Below are 20,587 nucleotides of genomic sequence, written 5' to 3'. Positions count from 1 at the left end.
ATCCACTGCAGTATTGACACCAAGGCCAGTCTCTCTAGGTCTGCTCCTGGCCAATAACTGAGCAAGGCAGGGTACTAGGGCCTAACCATTCCCACTCACAATAGGACTTCTCTGACAGGCATTATTGGCCTGGTTGATATTTTCTTGGAGCTGCATTGCAATGAGGGACTCCAATATAGTCATCTTTTCTTCCTTCTCTCCTTTCACAGGTCAAATCAGCACTAAAATCAGAGGCTTTCACTGTTTATGCCAAAGCACTTTTACCCTTCTTCTTCTTTTTATTTTAGAAACAATTGTACATTTTTAATTTCAAATTTTGAAGGCAACCAATTGTTTCGCTGACATAAAATCAGAAACAGGAAAATATAACGGTGGCAGTTTTACATTTCAACATTAACAAATCATAAATCAACTGTTAAAATGGATGCTACTCTTAAAAGATAATGTAACAAAGGATCTCATAAACTGATGACAGATATATCAGTATCTTTCCCACCCCAGACTGACAAATACTCCACTACAGCATAGCCAGCTAAAGCAATAGCAACACAAAGTTTCATTGCAGAAAGGAAAAAACAAGTAAACAAACAAACAAACAGAAAAGAATGCTCCCCTCCCTATTACATTCTACTATTCTACTAAAAGGTCACCCTTTTTTCCATAAAGCTTGAAATGCAATTATAATTAATAACAAATGTCTCTGTATATGTTCAGCTTGGCATCTGCTTCTTAGAGGATCCAAACAGACAAATAACCCAATAAAAAAATAGCAAAAGGTTTGAACAGGCAATTCATTAAAAAAGAAATTCAAAGTAGGTATATAAACATATACATATAGTACACACACATAAATAAAAGTATGGAAGGCAGAATGAAAGAAATCTACCATTAATATATGAAACTGAAGACCTACTGAAGGAAAGAAAATGGAATTAGAATTCAGAAAATCGAGGCCATCCCCCTGAAAAGCAGTATTATTTATGGATGAAGGAAAAGGCTATAAAGATCAGTGGTCTTTGTAATCACGATATTTCAATACTGAGCACTTACTGTGTGCTGAGCTCTGTGGTATGAGTTTCCAAGAATTGGCTCACAACAATCCTGTAGACAGGTACTACTTACTGCTATCTCCATTTCAGAGATGAGGATGTTGAGGGTCTGATTTGGGTTTAAGTAAAATTTAAAAGATAAAATAAAATAAAATAAAATAAAATATTGGAAGAGAGGTTAAGTAATGTGCCCAAGTTGTTTAAAAAGAATTCATTCAAGTTCAGTTTGAAAGTCATATATATAATAGTTTAGAGATTATTCTAAATGCCATTTTAAAATATAATGGGAAATGATAATAGAATGAAATATAGCACTCGACCATATCTTAATTTTGTGACCTTGGGCACATTTTTTAACCATTCTGTACTTAGTTGTCTCATCTAGAATAGAATGATGATACTTCATTATTTGCAACTATGTTTTGGAAATTATATTTAAAACTATCACATGCTATACAAATATGAGATCTTAATCTTAGCTTATCTGCTACAGAAATTGTATTTTTAAAAAGACAATAAGCTATAAAGTACAACTTAGAAAATCCTAAATATAAAGACATGTAATAAATATAGCCAAATATCAACTGAAAATTTATGTAAGCCAGTTATTTTCATTCGTCCTCAACTAGGTATCTACCCATGCATGCATGTATGCATGTGTGCATACCTGAAGATTTGTAAGTAAATAAGCATTTTACCAGAGCTGGTAATAAGCAACAAACTTTAAATGTCACTACTTTCCAAGCTCACCCTCTTGAGAAAGAGACAGTGACAATGAATCAGATTATTGAGGTTCTTTTGAACAAATAATTTATCATACTCATAAAGCATAAGATGCCACAGTGATGATTCTTGTGTGTAGAATAAGAGGGAAAGGACAAGAATGGAATGTTCCCATTGATACTGCAAAATTCTGCTAAACCTCTAGTTATCTTTATAACTTATCCTCTCCCATTTTAGTTCTCTAATTCAATTATTTCACGTTTTGAACTGGAGCTGTTTTCTTACTGAATGTTAGCCATATAAAAGTAGCCAAATAAATTAAACAGTACAATGGCCTGGAAGTATTCTGCCCTTTTAAATTTATTAATAGGGCTACACCACAAACTCACACGGCAACAAATTTACTTCATACCAGACAAACTGTTAACGTGGTGCTCTACAAATGTATTGTTCTATCCTGAATTATGTAAAGTATGGAATCATAAAAGTGGGATTCATATAGTTTAGATAGTTTATTCAATAGTTATCAGATTCGTGCAATTATGAAAAGTAATAACTTTAATAAGTGAAAATCCATTAAATAACCAGTATTCTGAATATTGGAATTGCAATACTACTACCAACTAATGTATTTATAATTTTTAAGTGTATCTCATGCTATACTTTGATCTGGGGGATGCACTTTTCTTAAATAGGACAGGAAGTTGATTCTTTCTTTTGTACTATTTTTTGTTTTTACGTCAGGGAAAAGAAAAGAAATTCAGGGGTGGTGCTCAGTTTTATGCTGGTGGCTATAAAATGAATTCATTGGGCAAGATATTGTACACACACACACACTTTAAGGCATTATTTCTGTTTGTCAACAGAATTAATTTTCTCTTGCATTCTGTAAAGATCCTTAGAACAGTCTAATGTTCATTTTTAGATTGAACTTATATTCCTTTGAAATAAGGATAAGTTTTTAAATGTCAGAGATATCATCTCAAACAATCTATGTACCTGTATTATAAACAATATTGGTGGGTTGATTTTAAAATTTACTATTATTTGGCTTTTTGTTACATTTTCTTTGATACAAAGTTTAAGTAAGCTTTTTAACACACTGAAAAAAGACTTTATGATTTGTGTGGGGAAAAAATAAGCAGTGACAAAAGAGTATGCCAAAAAAATATTTGTAATAGCTTTAAACATTGATTGTTGGCAGTGTTTTAGTCACTATTTGTACTTATAAGGAGTCAAACTATTTTTTTTTTTTTTTGCCACATTAGAATTGAGGCTGACCTAGTTCCCCATACTAAAATTGATGTAGACATAGTGGTTGGCTTAGGGTGGGGATTTTCTCTTTGTGGTCAAACACTCATGGGGTTCCCACACCAGTATTCAGTTTTATAAATCATGAAGATAAAGCTTGGTGTGAAACTGGATTTCTCTTACCTCTCCTTAAAATAGTTTAAGAAGGAAAATGATAGTGTTTACCAGAGCCTATTGAGGCAACAGTAGTTAAGTAATTATGTCTCTTCTACCCTTTCCATGATATACTTCTCAGTGGCCATTTGTGCTTTAGCCCAGTGGTAACAAGCAGAATCATTGCTCTGTTTCCTACGCAGAGCGGAGTGATGATTTACAGGACTATTTTAGTTTGAGAGTTTGGTTCTCTACTGGCTTACCAGACCAGAAGGGCAACATCTGTCTACTAAACCAGCAAAGTAGCATCTATCTAATAAGGAAGTAACATGTGTCTGCCAGCCCGGAGGAGAGAATCCGCCAACCAGATCAAGAGTGTAGCACCAGATCAGGAGGGCATTACCGGTCTCCCAGATTAGCCAGGGCATTATATGTCTACCAGAACAAATGTTTAACATTTATCCAAAAACTAGGAGGGTATCCTCTGCTTACCAGACCAAGAAGGTAGCATTTTTCAGACCCCACAGCAAAGAATATTAAAGGAGTTTATTTCATTTTTGTTATTTGTCTACTTGTTTTAAAAATCATATTACGGAAAATGCTAGTGATTTAATAATCAAAGACCCATTTATATATTTCGGTGTGAAAGTATAAGCATTAGAAAACAAATCCTTGAATATAGAGTAATGTATTACTTAAGCAGTAGATGACAGAGAACAGATTATCAGTACTTATAGCTCTACAGAATTTAGTTTCAGATAGTAAATATATTTTTTAAGTTTATTTATTTATTTTGAGAGAGAGAGACAGACAGACAGACAGACAGACAGAGAGAGAATGAGCAGGGGAGGGGCAGAGGCAGAGGGAGAGAGAAAGAACCCCAAGCAGGTTTGGCACTGTCAGCACAGAGCCTGACATGGAGTTTGATCCCACGAATTGTGAGATAGTAACGTGATCCAAAATCAAGAGATGGATGCCTGACCAACTGAGCCACCCAGGTGCCCCAGATAGTAAATACATTCTAAGTACAATATTTATTCAACATAATATTTTAAGAAAAGTTAGGAGATAAATATATTTATACATAGGCTTGCTTCACTAAAAAGTCTAATGATACATTTTTTTTCCTTCAGAACACCTTAATATGATGTGAAGTAATTTGCGATGTCAGTAATCTAAAATCATTATGTGTAATTTCCATCTTATTCCAAAAATATGATTATATGGTAAATAAATCAAGAAACTGTTCTTATTAAGGTACACCAATAAAATATAACTGTTGTTATGACACATTATCTAGACATTCTTAGTAACCTGGTTCAAACTAGAAAATAACAAAGAACTAATTCTGTGGGAGAAAAATCAGTTTTGAAGATAAGTACTATATATTCTATGAGAATTATACATTTTAATAACTGGAAAAAAACACAGAACTATTTACTTATTCATTAATTTATTCATATTCCTCATATTATGTTTAGAGATTTGAGTTGATTTGTATCTAGAGAAGACAAATACAAAAACCAAAAAGGAATGCTAGAGTATCAGCTCCAGTCACATAGATAAGTAATTTTTCAACTTTATTGCCACACCTCGTCCTTAGAGCAAATATTGTATGACAACTTCTTTAATATCCTGATATTAAATTAATAACTTACAACTTATCTCTATATGTAACAAAAAACAATACAATGCCCTGACTTAAAGGAAAACTAAAATGAAAGTTTGTTTCTATCTACGCTTCTATCTATCTACAAATATTTTGGTGTTATATATAATTATACTGACTACATATATTTAACAAATAAAATAAATATATAAATAGATTATTTTATAAATATTTTATAAATGTATTTTTTAAAATATTATGTTTTAATATATAGATATGCCTCAACTAAAATGAAATATATATATATTTATACACACACACTTTAGCAAGATTTCACTAGAAGACAAAGAAGTAATCAGACACTTGAATCTAAATGTTGACTCACCATGAATGTGACAAGTGCAAAGACAGACTGATGTAGGTGTGGTATATTGGTGTCTTAAATACAATAAAACAACATGCTAAACAAAACAAAGGTCAAATTCCACTTGGTTTATACCTTTGCTGTATTTATATATATAAATATACATTAATATACAATATGCAAAAATATATATTTTTAAAAACTATACAAAAATCACTTAGTGTGTGAGATAGCTACTCTCTGAAGAATGGCCCTCAGTATTCTTCTACTCCCTATGTAGGTAAGCTGCCTCTCACTTCAAGAGGTAGAGTTGGTTTGTCCTCACCTTGGACTGACCTTGACCAATAGAAGGCAGCCTAAGTGTTATTCTGGGACTTCTGAGCCTAAGCCTGAAGAGGACTGGCAGTCTCCATGTGTCACCTTTTGGGAACTAGCTACCATGTTAGGAGAAGCCCAAGCCACATGGAGAGACCTTATGAAGGAGGTCTGAGGTGCAAACTGACAGCTCCAGGTCAACTCTCAATGGTGACAGTAAGCCATCTTGGATGATCAAGCCCCACTGAGCCCATTCAGTGCAGCAACACTCAACATCACATGGAAGAGAAGAATGTGCTAACTGAGCCAGCTACCCCACAGAAATTTAGGAGGTAATAAACCTGTGCTGTTTTAATTCTCTAACTTCTGGGTTGTTTGATTATAGAGCAGTAGACAACCAAAACAGCATTTACATGTGAATCTGAATTACGTTCCAGATTCAGGCCGATATAAACAGGTTTTTCATCTATTTGAAGATTCAGTGGTACATCTGAAAGTCTTGCAGGACAGGGAAGAGTTCTTCACTGTGAGGGACTGTCCTATATAATGCAGGATGTTTATTACCTCTAGCCCAAAACCTAAATGTCAGTAGGGTTTCCTAGTTATTATGACAATGAAAAACATGTCCACAAATTTCCAAAATTCTCTCTGGGGGGATGGTACTAACTCTTCTAAGCACCACTAACTAAAATGATTATTTGTATAGTGACTACAATGGTAGGTACTGGGAAAGGTAGAAATGAAATACAACCCATGCCTTCAAGAAACTCACAGCTCAATTAACAAGATGAAGAAATAAATGAAATTATAACATAGAGTGATAAATGTTATGATGGAGATGTGTTCCTGGCATTACGGTTGCACCATGAAGGACTGGTAGTTAAATCATCCCCGAGAAGGGTCAGTATAAGTTTCTTGGAGAAGTTAATTTTTGAGCTGAGTTCTGAAGTGACCCAGATGGAGAAGAAGGAGAATGAAAACTCAGGCAGGCAGAGGAAAAAGCTTGTGCAAAGGCATGGCATGGAGCACTAGCAGCCATAAAGGCAACAAGGTAGGCTAGGGCCAGATGGTAACATATCTTTCATGCCTTGCTATAGAGTTCATTTAGATGTCAAGGTAATTCTGAGTACCAGTCATAGATAATGCCATATATTTACCACACCAGTATTGTAGCAGTTAGTTTGGGACCCTGTGACATGTTCTGGGCATTAGATATGGGTAGGATAGATGTCAGCCTAGCTAGCCTTAGAGAGCATCTCCTGAAAGCTTCTAATTCACACTTTCCCTGACTTATGTTGGATGCCACAAGGTCCAGATGGCAAAAGAGGGCTATCTGACTTATATCAAATGGATGAGGAGTAAACTTTTATCGTGGTAAGCCACTGAGGTTTGGGGGAGGGTGGTGGGGAGTACTGATCAGAATTCTACCAGATCATCCCAGCTGGTTCAGATTAAGAGACTTTAATGAAGGAAATCCTTTCAGAGGCATAGACAGGGTAAGGGGAGAAACATGGGAGTCAGGAAGCTGTTCCCACTCCTACAACAGAGAGGAAATAGAGTTATCAGGAAATAGAGGGCTAGTGCCAAGGAGGAAGAACTGCCCAGCAGGAACTCCAGTCATGAAGGGGCATTGCCGCTGCCAGAAGAAGGGCGTAGAGCCAGAAAAATACCTTTACCTTCCTCTTCTCCTGTCCTTCAGTGTCCTGAGAGGGTATCCCCATTGGGCAAACCCAATCAGAACACAACCTTGAGAGAGCACAGGTGATACAGTGTTCTGGAGCTTTAGCCTTCTGAGGCACAAAGCTGTTCAGTGAAGGGAGGAGAATGGCTTTGAAGAGTAAAGGGAATAAGCAGTTCATGAGGTTTTTTAGTTGTGGCAACTAGCTTTAACTACTTTAACACAAAATCACTGAAGGCATTGAAACAGATTTTTAAAATAAGTTCTATTGAAATATAATTCATATGCCATAAAATTCATACTTATCTAAAGTGTACAATTCTTTGGTTTTTAGTATATTCACAGTTGTGCAATCATCCACACAATCTAATACTAGAACACATGGAATTTCATCACATTCCCCTGTCTCCCCCAAAGTACCATACCCATTAAGTAGTCCCTTCCCATCCCCATTTTCCCCCCAGCCACTGGCAACCACAATCTACTTTGTTTCAATGGATCTGTCTATTCTGGATGTTTCATATAAATGGAATCATACAATATATGATCTCTGTGTCTGGCTTCTTTTATTTAGAATAACACCTACAAGGTTCATCCATGTTGTAGCATGTGTCCATTTTTATTGCCAGATAATATTTCATTGAATATAGTATAGTTTTCAAAGATGACAGCTGTGTAGACAGAACTGAAAATCAATGGCAGAGGAATGTGTGTAAGTGGGGGAGTTATCACATCCTCTAAAAGCATTCTTTTAGTTTTCAGACCAAGAAATACGTTGAGAAGATAAACAGCACTCTTCCTGTCCCCAAACAACCTCTTTTCCTGGGTTCCCACCTCAGTGAATGACACCAGAATCTGGGAGTCACATTAGGATCCTCCATTTCTCTCACCCTCCACATTAGATCACTTTTTCCTGTGCATCTCACCTCTTGAATAGTCCTGTCTCCTCTATGCTGACTGCCTTTGTTGAGGCCCTCAACGGGTCATGCTAAACTACAACAATAATTGCCTAACTGTTGTCTTTTGTTCATTGTGCCCAATATGTTCTATCATCGGGAGAAGCAATGATGACAGAAGGTGGATGGATAGGGGAGGTACAGTTCCTTATCTCGTTGTTGAGTTAGGAAGTAGAAATTGGGCAGGTATAGCCCTAACCCCTTTCTCCTTTCATCCAATTAGGAGTTAGGTACCTTCAGGGAGCACATGTCTCCTCCCTATCATGTAAGGAGGACTACCCTACCAGTATTAAAGTGTGTGGATGGCTAGAACTGTTTTATTTTTATTTTTAACTTTATTTATTTTGAGAACGAGCGAGCATGAACAGGGGAGGGGCAGAGAGAGGGAGGGGAGGGGCAGAGAGAGAGAGGGAGAAAAAGAATCAGAAGCAGGCTCCATGCACTATCAGCATGGAGCCCGATGTGGGACTCAATGTCACTAACTGTGAGATTATGTCCTGAGCTGAAATCAAGAGTCTGTCACTTAACCGACTGAACCACTCAGGTGCCCTGGCTAAAACTGTTAATATCTGGTGTTTAGAGAAGAGAGCTTCTTTGGCTTTATGTTAAGCTCTCTCTCCTTGCTTAGCCATTAGTTTAATAAACATAAGTTTTTGCTTCCATTTGCTATAAACAGTTTTATAATTTTTTTCATCTCAACCTGAGAAAGGACTGTAGCAAACACCAAATTTACTGTTTCTCAGTAGGCAAGTGTAAAGGGAATCATGATCAATTATGAAATTTTTATTAATAAAAAAAAGGGCAGGTTTTACGGAAAGCAATTTTTTTGAGTACTTAATTGTAAGATAAAATTTGGAACGTGGCATATCATGAATAATGCCATCAATATTTCAAGCAAATGCAATGAAAAATTTTGTATCTTTTAAATCAAAGTAACTGTCTTAGTCTAAGTTCCCCAGGAAATAAAATCTGAAACAAAAACCTGCATGCAGGAAGTTTATTAGAGAGTACACTTAGGAATAAAACCTTTTAAAAAGGTGAGGAAAGCAAGTTTAGGTAGAGGGAGAAGCTGAACTGAGGATTAGTTAAGAAGAGAAGCATCAGCCAAACCCAGGGAGAGCTATGGAACTGGGAAGACCTGTGGAGTTGTCCCCAAATTAAGGTAACAAGGCTAGGTTCTTGTACTACAATGTTAAGTCACTGAAGCAAACTGCACCTCAGGGAGGGGACACAGCCATGGTCCAAGCAACAACCTTCTGCTGAGGACAATGCTCAGAGAAGGAAGGGCTCAGTTGTGAGCTGTCAGTAGCCAGCACCTCTAACCACTGGGACATAAGTGACTCAATCCCAAAATGGTAGGCAATCAGGGCAAACACTATAATATCCATTTCAGTTCACTCCTACCATTGCTCAATTTTATCTGCTTCTCTAGAGAGTTCACCCCATATCCAGGATTCTGGTTCTTTTTTCTGCAGAAACCTAAAAGAGGAAAATAAGTGGGATAAACCACAGTCCTTGTTGCTACAAAGAGTCTTAATGCTGCAGCTGAAATTCATAATGACCCTCCTCCTTACCAGTCCTAGATTTTCTTCACCTTCAGCCAGAACCTCTGCTAGTCTAGGTGGCCTACCTTGGAGGGTCACCCATACTCATACTTGAGAGTCCTGGGATGCTAGTCACCATGCCCTTCTCAGACCATGTGGACTGTACTTGTTCATTTAACATCAAAATTGTATAAGGGGGTGTCAAGAGATATGCCTGCGTCTTGCCCAAGGGCTATACATACTCTTCCCTGCTTCCATATGGAATAGTAGCCCTATCTACTTCTGATGGCATGGGTCATTTACTCCTGCCAGTAAAGAGACTCTATTTTTGTTCGGTTGGTCTCTTGGACTGAGGAGCCTGAAGTGACTGAAAGCAACCAGGATTCAAAGTCCAGTGGGGTTCTTACCGTGTCCTCTGGTGAAAGCAGACCGTTGGGAACTAGGAGCTCTAGAACTTTAGAGTCTAAGCAGGACAGAAAGCACATATTCTCTAAGGGTTTGCTTGGAGTAGAGCCATTACTACTTTCACTTTGTGTTCTTGATTTCATATATTCTATCTATTAGGGACACTATACCATGTAATAGCTGTTAATTTAAGGTTATTATATATAGCTTGTGCCTTAATTGTACCTTCAATTCTATCAACAGCAAGTTCTGGGTGGCACTTTATGTGGTAGGATAAGTGGATCCAATGGCCATTGTATTTGTTTCATTTTGCTTCTGTAACAAAATTTATTGGATTAAAAGAAACCAAATTTAGTATCTTACATTTCTGATGGTCACAAGTCCTAAAATAAAGATGTTAGCAGAGCTATGTTTCTTCTAGAGGCTCTAGGGAAGACTTCATTTCCTTGTCTTTTCCAGCTTCTAGAGGCTTACTGCATTCCTTGGTTTATGGCCCTTCCTCCATAGTCAAAGTCAGCAGCATAACAATTTTAAATCTCTTTCTATCTTTCTCTCTCTCCTCTCTCTCCCCCTTCTTCTCCTCTCCTCTCCTTGTCATCACATCCTTTCTGATTCTGTTTCCATTGTCACACTGTCTTCCTTCACTCTGACCCTCCTGCCTCCTTCTTATAAGAACACTTGTGATTACATTGGAACTTTCTGGATAATCCACGATAATCCTCATCTAAAGATCCTTAATATAATCTCATCTGCAAAGCCCCTTTTGCCATGTAAGGTAACATATTCACACATTCTAAGGATTACAATATGGATAATTTTAGATAGGGATCATAATTTAGTCTACCACAGACATATATCTACTGCCATACATCATTTACTATAAAGCGAACCTCTTGGTCTGAGACAGTGCTTTTCAGAATCCCGTATTTGTGAAAGAACTCTGTAAGCCTTCAAAAATTTTTTAAATGTTTTATTTATTTTTGAGACAGGGAGAGATAGAGCATGAACAGGGGAGGGTCACAGAGAGGGAGACACAGAATCTGAAACAGGCTCCAGGCTCTGAGCTGTCAGCACAGAGCTCGACGCGGGGCTCAAACTCACGGACTGCGAGATCACGACCAGAGCCCAAGTCGGCCGCTTAACTGACTGAGCCACTCAGGCGCCCCTGTAAGCCCTCATATGATGGTTCTGGCCAATGTGGGCAGGGAAGGTAAATCCACAGCAGAATACGTATCACTTCCAGCCAAGTTGAATCACTGGCCTTTCCAGGGTAGAATGTAATAGATCTTCTTGCAAGTGGCTGTTTGGTCTCCTTCAGGGATCATGTTGTATTAAGGGCTAGTGTTGGTCTCTTTTGCTGGCAGGTTGTACATTTGGCTATTGCAGTAGCTAGATTAGCATTGTTAAGGGAGAGCATGAACCATATGTTCCGTGCATAACCTCCATCTCTGCACCATGGCTACTCTGTGTGTGCTCTCTGTGCCCCCAGTGGGTGAACAAAAGCAGAGGTTAGCTAATTATCAACTAGCAGAGTCATCCTGTCTATGTGGCCATTCATTGTCTCTGTCATGATGGAATGTTCTCTGACAGGCATCATCATGTGATTTGATTCAAAGACTGCCACACTTCACGCCCACTCCCATAGGTCCATTCTCATGTCTCTTCCATAGTCTTCCTTCCCAATCTTTCAATCTTTTTACTTCCAGGCCCCTACCAAACACCCAAGCCATCTGCCGCTACCTATGAGTCTTACTTCAGGCTACTGCTCTTTATGTGCAAAATGGATGATCCTAAGCAATGCATGAAGTGCAAACTATTGGAAAGATTTTGCCTTATCACTATCAGATCACAGTATAGAAGCAGTTCATTTCAGTTGTAACTACTTACCAAGTTAACCTGCACTTAGACCAAGCTCAGCTTCTTTTCTCCTCCACCAGTTAGTCTTAAGGGACTCCCTAAACCCATGCAGCCATATGTTTAAGCTTAGAGGCAGGTCTCATTGCAATAATGGTTGATGACACAGGAGCTGGCCACCCATTCATGCAGCTTACTTGTGCTCTGTCCCTGCTCATGCCCAATCTTGGATATATTACTTCTATTTTACCATAGGTTTTGCTGGGCCCACTGGACCTTATGAGGTAATGGGACTGATAAAACTCAGCTCCTGATGGGTACTTCTAGCCACTTGACATCTCATGGTAAGATGCTCTGTCTCTATCAGTGCCCAAATAGCCTACCAGAAGCCATTTTTCAAGTGTATGATTTTTGTTGTTGCTGTTGTTAAATTTGTTTTTGCCTTGCTCCAGAACCCTTGGACTTTTCTTTGTGATTTTCCCATGGAAATTTCCCATTCATTCGGCAGCATATTTCTCTCCCACTGATACATCTAATATCATAGGCTCTGTCATGTTGTATGACCTAAGAAGCAAAACTGCTTTTCCTACAGTCAAGAGATGATGTGGAGCCCTTCATTGTTCTAGGCAGTACTGCATTGTTCTTGGCAGGTATCTGTGTCATTCAGGAAATGTGTCAGAGCAATATTCTCAAGTAAATATTATGCCTACAGACCCAGAGAAGCCTAGAAAGTGTTGTCCCTCCTTCTTTGTAGTAGGAAGTATGAGATGTGATAACTTACCCTTTACTTTGTAGATGTCGGACAAGACTCAGACCACTGGAATCCTAATTTTCAGCATTTCATTGTCTCTCTCTAGTGCATCTATGGTGCTCAGCAAGAGTAATCTAGTTTTAATGACTTTATAATGAACACTTTCCATAAGCCTCTCAAAAGCTTGGGCTATTATAAGTGCATCCTGTCTGTACCTCTCCCGCCTTAGTTCACCCCCAGTGAGTCTCAGCAATTATGCAGTTCTACCCATCTCAGAGCTGTCATGCTCAGTCTACCACCAGTGATGATATATTGGGTTTTTTGTTGCTGCACAACAGTATTGTCACAAACTTAGTGGTTGACTATATCACACACTTACTATCTGACAGTTTCTGTACATTAGAAGACTGGGCAGGGCTTAGCTTTGTCCTCTGCAAGGCTGTAATCAAGGTGTCCACTGGGGCCACAATCTCATCTGAGACTCAGCTAAGAAAGGAAACACTTCCAAAGTCATATGGTTTTTGGCAGAATTCAGTTCCTTGCAGGCTGCTGGACTGAGGCACTCAGTCCTTATGGGCTGTTAGCCAGAGGCTACCATCAACTTTTTGCCTTGTGTACCTCTCTGTGTGGTGGCTCACACATGGCAGCTTGCTCCTTCAAAGTCCTTTGAAGTTCCTTCAAAGGAAGAGAGGGTCTCCAGCAAGATGGAAGTGATGATATAATATTAACTTAATTACATATGTGTAATCTTGTACAGCTTGTCATTTTTGCCATATTCTATTGGTCAGAAGAAATTTTCAGGTCCCAACTACACACACGGGGAAATGCTTATACAAGGGCAGGTATATTAGGAGATGGAGATCAGGGGATCACCTTACAAACTGTCCACCACAGATGTGGTTCCCATTGCCAACCAACCAGTGGATGATCCAGTTCCAGCTTTCCATTTTAATTTATTTTTTAAAATATTTTTCAAATGTTTTTATTTATTTTTGAGAGAAAGAGAGAGAGAGCATGAGTGGAGGAGGGGCAGAGAGAGAGGGAGACACAGAATCTGAAGCAGGCTCTAGGTTCTGAGTTGTTAGCACAGAGCCTGATGAGTGGCTCCAACTCGCGAACTGCGAGATCATGACCTGAACTGAAGTCGGACACTCAATCGACTGAGTCAGCCAGGAGCCCCTCTTTGTTTTGTTTTTGAAGTTTACTTACTTATTTTGAGAGAGAGAGACCGAGACAGGGAGCATGGGGGAAGGGCAAAGAGAGAGGAAGAGAGAATTCCAAGCAGCCTCTGACGTGGGGCTCGATCTCACAAACCGTGAGATCATGATCTGAACCAGGACCAAAAGTTGGACACTTAACCAACTAAGTCACCCAGGCACCCCATCCAACATCCCATTTTAGAGTTTACTTCTTCAGACCACTCCCCATACCAACTGACTTAAGTCAGTTTCCCTGGGAAACAGAAATGGAGACTTGCATGCAGGAAATTTATTGTGGAGTGCTTTTAACAACACTGCTTGTGAATGAGTGAGAAAAGCAGGATGGGCCAAGAGAGAAAGAAATGGAATTGCAGTGCAGTTGCAACAAAGGCCTTAGCTAATTCCATGGAGAATTGTGGAGCTGGGATGGCTCTTCAGAATATCTTGAATTAAGGTCCAGAGGTCCAGGTCTTTGTACACCACATCCACCAGTTATTTGATGCAGGCTCCCCTGGGGATGGAGTGAAATCTTGGGTGAGACAGTTCCCTAAAGCCAAGAGCAACTTATGAAAAAGGACTTAGCTATGAGCAGCCAGCAGTCATCACTCCCAGCAGCTGGGGGAATAAGTGCCTCAGACCTGGAAGGTTATCTGAGAGGTACATCACTGTAGAAATCTTTAATAAATCCAAAGGCATGACATAAAAAAAAAAATCCAAAGGCATGATCTTTCTGATGTTTGACTTGAAGAAAGCAAGAAAATTCAGGACCCAGGGAATGAATGGATTTTTATGATTTTGACTATTTTTTCGTAAGTATTTCTTCTTTCAGGCATACTACTCATGGAAGCTAGCGAGAGCACACACTCTTTGACAAGATGTTGGACCTGGTATGTCCAGTAGGAACATTTTTAGCTACAAGTAAAAATACTTTATTAACAGTAGCTGAGACAATTTAGAATTCTTTTTCTTGCATAAAAATTAGTTTGAAACTTTGTTCAATGGCTTTATAATGTCAAGGCCAATGTCAGTGATGCTCTTGGCCTTTATCTTGTAGCTCTTGTCTCATAGCTACAAATGTCAGCCATCCTGCCCACCTTTGAAGTGGAAAGAGAGACAGAAACAAGAAGAATGGATTCTCCTTTATCTTGCTGGCCTGAATTGTGTCCTAAAGCCAACCCTAAGTGCAGGAGAGGCTCACAGAGAGAATATTTCACTTTTTTCAGTCTTTAAAGTAGAGGCAGGCAAGGAAGAGGGAGATTTGAAATGGGTGTGGTGAATCAATAAATTTGGTTTTCAAATCAGGTTTCTGTTTTGCTGATTGAGGTCATATGCACAAGCTTTAAAGACCAGATACAAGATGATAAAATGCCATCATTTGGCTGAAAAGCCAAATCAAGACTACTATTTGGATAGAAAACTATCTGTATCACTAGGGTCCAAACAGGAAAACAGAAAAGTGTGTGCCAAGTAATTAAGAGAGGGAATTGAATATAAGGAACTAATTGCATCAGTAGTGAAGGAGCTGAGAAGGCAAATGAAGGACAGAGGCATCTAAAGATTGATAACTGCAGGAAGCCACTACAATCCTTATGGCAGGAGAGACCAAAGGAGGAGATGCTATTTCCAGCTTCCAGGAGCTGGGGATGCCCAATTAAAAGTGGTTCCACAACAGAGGTTACCTGGGTGGAATTGGAACATGGAAGAAGCTGCCAGCAGGAGTTGGAACCACAGAGATGTTGCCCAAAGCAGAAAGAGATAGTGATGGTGGTAGGTAAGGGAAGCATGATTTCTCTCCTCTTCCCAGGTACTAATCATCCATCTCACTCCATTGGCTTAATCTAACTTGAAGCTAGCTGGCAAGGGAGCCTGAAAAATGTGGTTTGCAGGGCTCACTTTGTTGTACCGAGCAGGGAAATGGAGAGGAATTGACTCAAGAGGAAATAAGCAAATTACCGGCACACCATTCCTCCTGCATTTAGGGGTGCACTTTAGGAATACTTGTGTGGAAGTGAGTTTTTCTCCAGAAGCAATGTTGCCTTTGCTCTAGCCCATAAATACTTTAGTTCCCGAAACGTTACATCATACAGATATGATTATTTTGTCTAAACTAAGAAAATACTGTCACCGTAAATTAATTTAGGAAGGTATGAACTATTTTTCATGAATTATATGCTTTAAAAACATTTTAAACAGCTTCTGGTGCAGTCTAAAAGGCAAACTTCAGGCACTGGGTGGCTCAGTTTGTTAAGCATACAACTTTGGCTCGGGTCATGATCTCATGGTTCACGAGTTCGAGCATTGCATTGGGCTCACTGCTGTTATCACAGATCCTGCTACAGATCCTGCCCTCTCCCACTCTCTCTCTCAAAATTAAATAAAACATAAAAAAATAAAAATAAAAATAAATGGCAAATGAGAGGGGCAAAATCTTTTTGAGAGAGTTAATTATAAAGAATTAGTAAATCAACCTATTTTTACTTTTGAAATACAAAAGTAAAAATATTGATCAAAACAGGAAATTGAACTAGGTGGGGCTAAGACTTTTATGCTAATTACATATAAACTAACAGAGAATGTGAGCCATGGATGATATATGTAAGTTTTGATTCCACAGGTGTACCATAGCCACAAGCCACTTGAGAAGAAACTATAATCTGTTTTGACTATTATTAGTCAAAATGTAACCATCAGAATTCCAAAAACTCACTGAATTTAATGAAAGTAAGCAATATGTTTTGTGAATTAACAAATCATCTAAGAGCAGAGTGTTTTAGGGAAACAAGTAGTCTTAGGATTCTATTCTTCTTTTCATGTCATGATAAAGTAAATCTGTGTTTGTGGATAGGGCTCTGTTAAAAAACATAACTTCCAGGACTGAGTGGCTCAGTCATGTAAGTGTAGGACTCTTGATTTCGGCTCAACTCATGGTCTTGTGGTTCATGAGTTCAAGCTCGCATCAGGCTCTGAGCTGTAAGTGTAGTGCCTGCTTGGGATTCTATCTCCCGCTCTCTCTGCCCTTCCCCTGCTCACTATCTGTCTCTCCCTCAAAATAAAGAAATAAGCATTAAAAAAGAATACTTCCAAATCCAAGTGTATATAACTCAAAGTGTATAACTGTTTGTCTCAAAAGGTTGGGACACATCTCAAATAAGGGAGACCACACACACTATTAACAATAATAGTTATGCCTGACAGGTGGTGTGCTAAGCAAGTCCTTGATATATATTATTTAACTTAATCTTCAAAGAATTTAATGAAGTAGGTGCTATTATTACCCTCATATTATTGGTGAGAAAACTTAGCCTGAAAGAGGGTAAATGTCTTTAAAATAAGATCATGCCTAGTATAATCATTTTAGAGCGATTTAGATATATCCTGATATCTGGATTAGCCAAGAACTATCTTAAAAATAATATATTTTTAAACATTATGTTATTGTAAATAAATAATATATTTCAAAATAATATATTTGATATGATAAAATTACTATTATATATAAGAATTTCAACAGTCCTTTAGGGTTTAGGGAGATATGATTTAATTATTAAACTATTTAACTTTAGTAATAATGACCAACCTAATAATTTATAAACTACATTGAGGTTTTCAAGGTTAAAATGCAAGGTTATTACATTTCTCCTTCAAACAATTATACTTTATATGACTTTCTTTATCATTTGTGAAAGCTTCTTCTGATCTAAAATATATCACAACAATAAAATCTTTAAAACATGATTTGCATTTAAATATATATGTATATGTACTATGTATATGTATACATAGTATATGTATATATTCATATACTACTGAATTTCATATACTTCAAAGAATAGATTCACTTAAAAATATTTTAGAATTGGGGCACCTGGGTGGCTCAGTTGGTTGGGTGTCCGACTTCGGCTCAGGTCATGTTCTCGAGGTTACTGGTTCAAGCCCTGCTTCGGGCTCTGTGCTGACAGCTCAGAGCTCAGAGCGTGGAGCCTGCTTCCAATTCTGTGTCTCCCTCTCCCTGGCCCTCCCCTGCTCACGGTCTGTCTCACTCTCTCTCTCAAAAATAAACATTAGAAAAATTTTTTTTAAATAAAAAAATATTTTAGAATAATTTTTCAGGCCTGGAAATATCCATATTTACCTAAAGCTCCCTAGAATCTAAATTTTTTATTTATAGAAAAACATAGACATAAAATTTGTATCTTTAGAAACTAATATGAATAAAAAGAAAAAATCATGCCTCTTCATGTCTACAAATTACTGAATCTTCCAAGGCTCTAAAAATACATTTGTTTAAAGTAAGACATCAAGATATCTAGGGGATCCAATACGTAATTTTTGTTTAAAAAAATTTAAATAGCCATGTTGATTTTTTTCTGTTCATTTTGAAGTATTAAATATATTACCTAAAATAATTTTCATTTAAAAGTGCTTGTGGTCATTTTATCAGGAAGGTAGACTCATGGGTCCTTAAAGTAAGGTTACCAAAGAGTGAAACATTTCTTCACTCTTCAGACTTGAGCATTTTTTCCCTCCAAATTGTTCTCAGCTACTAAGTTTGTTTTAAAATGGTCTCAGCTACCAAATTTGTTTTTCTTTTTTATTTATTTTTAATTTTTTTCAACATTTATTTATTTTTGAGAGACAGAGAGAGACAGAGAACAAGCAGGGAGGAACAGAGAGAGAACCAGACACAGAATCAGAAGCAGGATCCAGGCTCTAAGCTGTCAGCACAGAGCCTGACGTGGAGCTCATGACCTGAGCCAAGTCAGTTGCTTAAGGGACTGAGCCACCCAGGCGCCCCACCAATTTTGTTTTTAAATGTTCCAACACTGTTGTACAAATTTGGGAAACAAACCCAAACTCCTGACTTGACCACAACATTTTCAGTAGTCTTGATGTTCCTCATAATATGCGTGCTTCCTGTGTTTGTAATCCTATAGCATTGGTACAATATTAACCTTTTAAATGAAATTAACAACATCTATCATTGTTCTCATTTATGTTTCTGCCTGCTATTTACTACACCAGTGCTGATGGCTTCCTTTAAAAAAAACAAAACACAAAAAAACACAAGATAGAGTACAAAAAGATACAGATATAGAGTACAAAAATCTTAAATCTTTGGAGTTCAGAAAATTGTACTCCCAGCTTTGCTATTTCAAGTGGAAGAGACAAAATATGTGATCATACCTATGAAAGAAGAAGCCAGGGTCTTACATGATCGTTGACAAGAGATGCTTTTGAGAAATGAACATGATTATTAACCACAAAGACTAAAAAATACTACGCATGTGTTTCATTTACAAAATGGGCAAAGTCAGGATGCCTTAGTTCAGCTTAGTTAATCTTTGAGGGTGATTCTTTCAGGGCGACGTCCTTAAGTCCTGTCTAGCCAATTCTGACACCCAACCCGCCCAGTGCTTCCTCCACTCTCCCCCACTCTCTTCCACCCTCCCTCTGAACCAAAGGCACACACACGCCCAGCCTGGCCAGAAGATAAAGCTAAGATGGCAGCGCGGAAAGTACAGGAGCGGCGCTCATTGGGGCTGGAAAAACAAAAGCAAAACTCTCTATATATTCTTTCAATCTGCATTTTCTGTAATAACAAGACTCCCCACCCCCATCTCAACACCTAGGCGGTGTAAGACATCCAGTAGCAGTGAGCGCAGGATTGGCGGGCGGGGACTCTTGCTTTGCACGTTGCGAGAAATCCACATCTCCCTTCTGCAGCAACGGTTCAGGTGGACCCTAGCGACTTGCCTTGGGGACCACCCTCCCTTCAAATCCCCTTGACAGTGGAATTAAGGGTGATTCCTAACGCCCTTTCGTTCCCGGCTTGCGCTCCATTCCCTGCCAACCCTTGGGAGCCTTCCCAAGTGCCCAGCTGCCACGGCAATAGCTGTAGCATTGCCCAGGGAGCACGCAGTGCCCAGGCAGGAAGAGGAGGCGGAGGAGGAGAAAAAACTCTGCATTGACTATCAATTTAGAGTGGAGCGGCTGTTGCCACTGCCGTGGAAGGAAATGCGGCCAACCGCAACAGAAACGCCACTCTCGGCCACCTAAGTGAGCATGTGTGCGACTCCGCGCACGCCTAGTTGCTCGACTCAACGACAACAGGGTTCCTAGCAAATTATCCAGTTACCGGGTTTTGCGTGTACCCAGAAGGCTCAGAAAGGGGCCTTGTGGTGAAAACTGAAGCGAAATTAAGGGATAGGAGGAACTCTGAGAACAGTGCAGCCGCTGGGTTCAATCCTTATTATAAACTCCAAGAAGGTAAAGACTGCGCAAGCCACCACCTAAACCTGAACTGGAAATGCTTTCCTGTGCAGGCAACATTCATTCATTCATTCATTCATTCAGCCAATACCTGGTTCCCTTCTGCTTAGGGCTAGAGCCTGTGCTAGGAGCTGGGAATGTAACGTGGGAACAGACACATACATCATTCCCGTCCTCAGGAAAAGTCTAGTATGTTTTGTTTTGCGTGTTACAATTTGTGAAAAGCCGTGTGCCAAGGTGGACATCCTAGATGTTTGAAATCCTTCCACAATCTCATGTAATATTATTTTTGACCACTATTCAGAGGGTGAAACTTGCCCAAAGGCATACAAATAGTAAAGTCAGGATCTAAATTCTGGTTTGTCAGAGCCTTTTGGCTACCTGGCTGGCTGCTCAACAGTAAAGAGCCCTTGCAGTTCATACTTGTTCAGGCCTTTAACTCTACTAGCCTTTCATTGCCTCTATA

This window comes from Panthera uncia (assembly GCF_023721935.1).
Source record: "Panthera uncia isolate 11264 chromosome A1 unlocalized genomic scaffold, Puncia_PCG_1.0 HiC_scaffold_16, whole genome shotgun sequence".
Classification (NCBI taxonomy): Eukaryota; Metazoa; Chordata; class Mammalia; order Carnivora; family Felidae; genus Panthera; species Panthera uncia.
This window is presented reverse-complemented; position numbering follows the sequence as displayed.